The sequence below is a fragment of the Orycteropus afer genome, unplaced genomic scaffold (genome assembly GCF_000298275.1).
Source record: "Orycteropus afer afer isolate SDZICR_OR568_19922 unplaced genomic scaffold, OryAfe1.0 scaffold00259, whole genome shotgun sequence".
Lineage (NCBI taxonomy): Eukaryota > Metazoa > Chordata > Mammalia > Tubulidentata > Orycteropodidae > Orycteropus > Orycteropus afer.
The window spans coordinates 4,538,200-4,545,633 of NW_006921846.1; the positions used below are offsets into that span (position 1 = coordinate 4,538,200).

Below are 7,434 nucleotides of genomic sequence, written 5' to 3' on the forward strand. Positions count from 1 at the left end.
GTGGTTACCCTTTCCCTATGTCCTTCTTGCCTGTGCATTCCTGGCTCCCTAGTTTTTCCCTTATACAAATTCCAAGGAGAGTTCTAAGGAGTGCACCTCCCTGGTAAAGTTTGGCTTATAGGCCTGTCTATTGCGTGGCTGAGAGTTAAGCCATGGGAGTGAGCCCAATTCCAGGCCCAAAGGGTGATCAGAGGCCATAGTCTTGGGGGTTTCACTACTTTGATTGTAACCCTTGTCTTTTGTTGTTGTTGTTGTTTAATTTTTGTTCCATTTTTCTCCCACTCTGTCCAGGATCTATCATTTTGATCCCTTTCCGAGTGGTTGGCGTTGGTAGCTGGGTACCATTTAGTCCTTCTGGTCTCAGGGTCATGTTGGCTGAGGTTACCATGATCCATTTGTCCTTTGAACTAAGTGTTTCCATGTGTCTACATTTTCTTTGCTCTTCTTTGCTTTAGTTGATGAGAAACCAATAATTGCATCTTAGATGGCCGCTCACAAGCTTTTAAGACCCCAGTTGCTACTTACCAAAGTAGGATGTAGAACAATGGTTTTGTGTCCTATGTTGTGCCAATTGAGCTCTATATCCCCCACAACCATGGTCCTGAGCCCACAGGCCCAATGATTCACCCCGTCAAGGTGCTTAGTTGCGGCTAAGAAGTTACCCTAACTTAGCTCTATAATGCATATTCCATCAAGATTTCCAACCTTGTGCTCGCTTTGGCAGCACATATACTAAAATTGGAACGATATAGAGAAGATTAGCATGGCCCCTGCGCAAGGATGACACGCAAATTCGTGAAGCGATCCATATTTAAAAATATATATATATATTTCCAGCCTTGGAAACCCTATGCGGCAGTTCTATTCTGTCCTATAGGGTCACTATGAATTGGAATTGACTTGATGGCAGTGGGTTTGATTTAGTTTTGGAATGTGCTACAGTCAGAGGTGTCATCACATGGTTTCATTGGCTACAAGCATGTGCTGTTGTTTTCATTACTGCCACTATTTTTGTAGTCACTGATTTTGTCAAATTTTCTGGAGTTTTAGCTACAATATTGTGGTTATCAGTATTTGTGACCTGTATCAATAACTTGTTTGAGAATTAAGTAGTAATTAAAGGAAAAGGAGGAAAGTCAAAAAAGGTTTCTGCTCAGTTACTAATAATATTGTAACTAATAATGTTGTGATTCCATGTAAAAAGATTCTGTAGAACAATTTTGCTGTTAATATTCATATAATCTAAGAAATATGACATTTAAGCAATTTACAACTATATTTATCACATATTATTCTATGATTTTAGTGGATAATAAACATTACTAAGGATTCTGTATGGTCCTTAGTATGGGAGGAGGTCTATGGGGGGGGCGTCATGAGTTATTGTACTGGGTGACACCAACCCTAGTGATGCCACTGGAGTATGGAACACATTGTTAAACCAGAAATTAACAAAGTGTTCAAAATAGATGATAGGGTATGTCACGAGGACAGGAACCAGCTTGCAGGGGCCATGAGCAAATCTGAGACAAATTGAGAAACCAAAAGCTAAGTACAGTAATGAATTATGCAACTAAAAAAATAGAAAGCTATGAGTCTATACCAGTAATAAACAGGTAAGTGAATGAATGAAATGGAGAAAAGGGGGAGATCTTATTTATAGTAGACTGTGACTGGTGAATATAAAAGGAGTGCTAGAGTTGGAAAATTAGTATTATACAACCTTTATAGCAAATATTGGTTCAGACAAGAATTTTTTATTTTTGATAAGGAATAAGATATTTGTATGGTCTTGAAGTTACCCCCCCAAAGACTGCTTAATAATTGCCTAGTAAAAAGAATAATTAAACAGTGAAAAATTGGACAATACATTGACCAAGGGAGCAAACTTAACATTGCCAGTGAAGGGCAAATCGACAACATGTACTCTGATACCCTAAGAAAAACCCAACGTCACCTGTGTAGTGAGAATGCATCACCTGAAACTAATTATGAGGAAACATTAGATAAGCACCAATGAGAAGCGTTCTATTGAAAAAAAAAAAAAAAAAAAGGAGAATGGAGGCTGTATTCTTCAAAAAAGACAAAGTCTGTGGAAATGTTCCACATTAAGAGAAATTAAGTGCATAGAGATTAAACACATACCTGATCCTCAACTGGATCTTGTATGGGAGTAGGGATAATGCTACAAAGGATATTATTAGGTCAAAAGACAACCCTGGAATCCAGAAAGTACATTGTATGTATCAGCGTTACATTTATTGAAGTTGATAACTGCATTGTGATTATGCAAAAGAATATCTCTATTCTTAGGAAATACACACTGAAGTATTTAGGGGTTGTTGTTAGGTGCTGTCAATTGGTTCCAACTCGTAGTGACCCTGTGTACAACTAAGCAAAACACTGCCCAGTCCTGCACCATCCTCACAATCATTGCTATGTTTGAGCCCATTGTTGCAGCCACTGTGTCCATCCACCTCATTGAGGGTCTTCCTCTTTTACTTCGCCCTCCACCTTACCAATCATGATGTCCTTCTCCAGGAACTGGTCCTTCCTGATAACATGACCAAAGTGTGAGAGATGAGGTCTCACTATGCTCACTTCTAAGGAACACTCTGGCTGTACTTCCTCCAGAACAGATTTGTTCCTTCTTCTTGCAGTCCATGGTGTATTCAATATTCTTCATCAAAACCCTAATTCAAAGGCATCAATTCTTCCGTTTTTAGAGGTACTGGTCTTTAGGAGTGATGGGTCATAACTAACCTTATGTAACTTACTCTCAAATGGCTCAGGGAAAAAATATATGTAGACACAGATAGAGAACATGCACAAATGAGCTATAATGGTAATAGGTGAATCTGCGTAAGAAGTATACCAGTGTTCTTTGTAGCATACTTATCCTTGCAACTTTTCTATAATTTTGAAATTATTTCTAAATTAAAAAAAATAATTAAAAACAAAAATACGATTGCAAATTCTGTCCTTGCCCCTCATGGCAGAGGCAGTTACCAATCACTGCATTTACCATGAGTCAGGCACTGTGTCATGCAGTTTACATGTGTTATCTCAGTCCTCACAACATTCCTCAAACAGAGATTTTTATCTAGGTTTTAGAGATGTAGAAACAGAGGCTTAAAGAAGTTCAGTAACTTGTCCAAGATAACTTGCCAAGATATTAAGTTGCAGAGTTGAGATTTGACCCTATGACTGATACCAACACTTCATTTCTCTGCGGATACCTATCATATTTTAAATACTACTTAACTTATTAATATGTCATTTTAATAGTTTCTTTTCTGTCTCTTCTGGAATATAAGCATGACAATGGCAGAGATTTTTATCTATTTTTTTCTCTCACAATTGTGGGGTTTATTAGGGAAGTTAGAAGTTACAATTCAATATCTGAAATGAATCAAAATATAGTTCGTTGATCAGGACAGCGTCTTCTCACTTGTGCCTGCAGATAGGTCTCTCTCTGGCCTCTCACCCCCTTGGCCCATTGGCTCAGCCTCTGTCCTGCTTGAGCAAGTGCTATGAACCTCCTTTAGGTCCACCAATAAGTGTCCAGAGGAACCCACTTTGCCAGGAAGCCTCTGCCCACAGATGCTCAGCTCTCTTTCTCCACGGGTCAGCAAGCCTACCCCCACCTACAACTGCCCAGAGATACCTCACTCTGCCAGGAAGCCTCCTGCCTGAGGGCTCAGCTTGCTGGCTCTGTGGGCTGGAAAGCCTACAATCTTTGTCTATTTTCTTTAATGATATATACCAAGCACCTGGAATAGATCTGGCACATAGTAGGTGCTCAGTAAAATAGTTTTAATGAATTCTTAAGTCATAGATGTGTTGGACGGATTAAATAAGATGATGTAAATAGTGGCATCTATAGTGCTTCTACAACATAAATAAATACCAAAAGTGGATAGCTTTAACAAACAGAAATTTATTCTTTCACAGTTTAGGAGGCTAGAAGTTCAAATTCAGGCCAATTCTAGAGGAAAGCTTTCTCCCTCTGGGAGCTCTGGGTGAAGGTCCTTGTCTCCTTTCAACATCTCCAAGGCCCACCATCTCTTGGAGATCTCCATATGTCTTGGCATCAATCTTCTCCTGGGTCTAAGAGATTTTCAGCCCAGGGACCCTGGGCCCAAAGGACAGCTCCACTCCCAATTCTTCTTTCTTGGTGGTACTCAGGTCTCTCCTTCTGTGCTTATTTCTCTCTCCTTTAGTATCTTGTAAGATAAAAGATGATGCAGACCACATCCCAGGGAAACTCCTCTTACATAGGATCAGGGGTGTGACCTGAGTAAGGGTCTTGCATCCCACCCTAATCCCTTTATAACTGATGTGATCAGATCACATCATGGGAGATGATTACATGATTACATAACTGAAAAATTACACATTACTTAACTGACGAACCCTGAAAATCATGGCCCAACCAAGTTGCCACATATTTCTGGAGACACAATTCAGTCCTTCCCAACATCCTTTGCTATAACTTTTGAATGAATAGGAGCCAAATGAGCCCTGTTAGCACAATGGATAAGCAGTTGGATCCTAACTGAAAGGTCGGCTATTGGGACCCACCAGCCACTCTGTGGGAGAAAGACCTGGAGATCTGCTCCAGTAAAGTCTGTAACCTTGGAAACATTATGGGGCAGTTCCACTCTGTTCTACAGAGTCATTATGAGTCAAAACCAACTCACTGGCACATAACAGCAACAGGAGCCAAACAGAGGACCTATTGGCTCTCCTCCCCTTTGAAGCTTTGGGGAGTGATTAAGAGGCTTAAAGAAGTGTGAAGGATTTCTCTTCCTCATAGAACAAGAGGAGGGAAGCCTCTACCTCTCATGCTTGTGATCAGATGGAACTTGCTGATAGTAAACGGCCAGATCATAAGGCATATTCTGTTATTGCATCTATGAGACACTGTATAGGCACTAAATTACTGGAAAGTTTTTCATAGCTGAAGAAAGAATTTTTAACTATGGGTAGTTTTCAATCTTTTTCAACTCCTGAACACTGGCAAGGAATCCCTTCATTCCTCAAGGGACATGGATTTTCCATGCCACTGGAAATGAGAATGTGATAGTAACGACCCTGTTCTGGGAGCCCAAAAGAGGCTAAAAGACGTTTGGGTGTTGGCGGGATGTGGAGAGTCAGGACCAGACCAAAAAACACTGATATCTCAAGCATGTTTTTAGTAAATCTGTGATGGCCCCACTTTAAAGAAGAAATAATGAGAAAAAAACATTCAACCAAAAAAAATAAAGAGGTACTTTTCATGATAACAGTGTCTGTTTTTGCTAACCGTTTAATCCCAGACTCTAGCCCTGTGCCTGGCATATGGTAAGTACTCAGTAAATATTTGGTAACTGATAGACTGTCAGCTTCTGCTGCAGTTAAAAAAAAAATCAAGTTCAACTCATGGTGACCCCATCTGTGTTTTCAGTGGCTGATTTTTTAGAAGTAGGTCACTAGACCTTTCTTCCAAGTCATCTCTGGGTGGACTCGAACCACCAGCCTTTCAGTTAACAGCTAAGTATGTTAACCGTTTGCATCACCTCTGCTGCAGTGACAATTCCCCAAATCCCTGATAATCACAACAACAAGCCTGTATCTCTTGCTCACCATTCTGTGGGTTGGCTATGGGTCTACTAGGCTCTGCTAGCCTGGCTTGTTAGGCTCAGTTTCAGGTCTGCTCCATGTATCTCTAAATCCAGAACCCAGGCCAAAAGAGGAACAGCTACCCATGGCATGCTCTTCTTTTATTGAACAGCAGGAGTATAAGAGTAAAGCAGAAAAGCAAGCCTCTGCTCAGAACTGATGATACTAGCACTTTGGCCTATATTACATTGGTCAAAATAAGTCACATGACCAAGCCTCAAGTCAGTGAGATAATGGATGACTAAATAGATCTCTGTCTGTCCTTTGGAGTCCCTGGTTAGTACAAACAGTTAACATGCTCGACAGCTAAACATGAGATTGGAGGTTTACGTCCATGCAGAGGCTCCTCGGAAGAAAGACTTGGAGATTTACTTCCCCCACATCAGCCAGTAAAACCCTACCAAGCACAGTTCTCTGACACACAAGGGGCGCCACTTCGGATAACACAGGTCTCTATTCGGATTTGGGGGGGAAATTTGAAAAAAAAAAAAAAAACAGCACTTGTTTAAGAGGCTCTGGAAGAGGAATCCATGAGCTGGAATTTAGGTCTGAATCTGCAGTCACAGAATGTCACCTGGAAAGCCATCATCAAGCAAAGTTGAATGGGAATTACACATTGCCCAGTTATTACAGATTGAGTTGTGTCTCCAAAAAATGTGTGTTGAATTCCTGGCCCTTGTACCTGTGGGTGATGCCATCCTGTTTGGAAATAGGGGCCTCTTTTGCTATGTTGTTATGTTAATGAGGCCATACCAGTGTAGAGTAAATCATACATCTAACCACTGCTGTGTTATAAAAAGACCAAAATAGACACACACACACACACACACACACACAAGAAAAGACAGACATCATGTGAGGTTATCTCCAAGCCAGGGAACACCAAGGAACCAAGGGACACTCGGGGCTACTGACAAGGAGGTAAGTGACACGGCCAAGACCCTGGTTTGGAGTTTTAGCTTCCAGGGCTGTAAGAAAAGATATTTCTGTTCTTTAAAGTCACCACTTGTAGTTGTGTTACAGCAGCATAGGTAAGTAAGACAACCATCTTGCCCAAAATCTGTGGGACATAAACTAAGTAGGCAAAGGAAAAAAACTCATTATGGAAGCTTTGAGGGGAAAAAGAAATCATTACTACCCCCACTTACTTAGTTCTGGGAGCTCTGGCAGCATAGTGCCTAAGGCATTTGACTTCTAACCAGAAGGCTGGTGGTTCAAACCCAACCAGCCACTCCTGGGAAGGCAGGTTGGGCAATCTACTTCTGTAGTGATACCACCTCAGAAACCCAAGGAGTGGTCATTATAAGTTGGATGTGACTCCACAGCAGTGAGAGTTTACTTAGTTCTGTTGAATAAACCTTTAGTTGTGAAAAAAAAATGGACCTTATTCTCAGTTATTGCCCTAGGGCTCCCTTCACAGTCAGGCAGAGATGTTCTAAGAAGAACCTAATTGTGCAGATCGAGGGAGAGATTGAATGCTTACCTGACAGAGAAGCAAAGGAATGCCTTTCTGTTCTTCCCATGTTTTACCACAGAAAAATCCCAAAGCAGAGACAGATGAAGTTTGTAAGCATAAAATTTCATTGAATTTTTGGATTTTGTCTTAAAAATCTGAGCAAATTTTGCTTTCTACTCCATAATCTGTCCCAGTTTGTTTTAACATAAAAATACCATTTTAAATTACTCATCACCTAGTAAAATATATGGGAACTCTGGTGGCGTAGTGCCTAAGGCACTTGACTGCTAACCAGAAGGCTGGTGGTTCAAACT

At 40.7% G+C, this 7,434-nt stretch overlaps 1 non-coding gene across 1 annotated transcript; it reads left to right on the top strand.

The window, feature by feature from the left end:
- The first annotated feature begins 708 nt into the window (after positions 1 to 708).
- Positions 709 to 815, top strand: LOC122150908. The gene has a single exon (XR_006163901.1). It is a non-coding gene; the product is annotated as a U6 spliceosomal RNA (small nuclear RNA).
- The last annotated feature ends 6,619 nt before the right edge of the window (positions 816 to 7,434 follow it).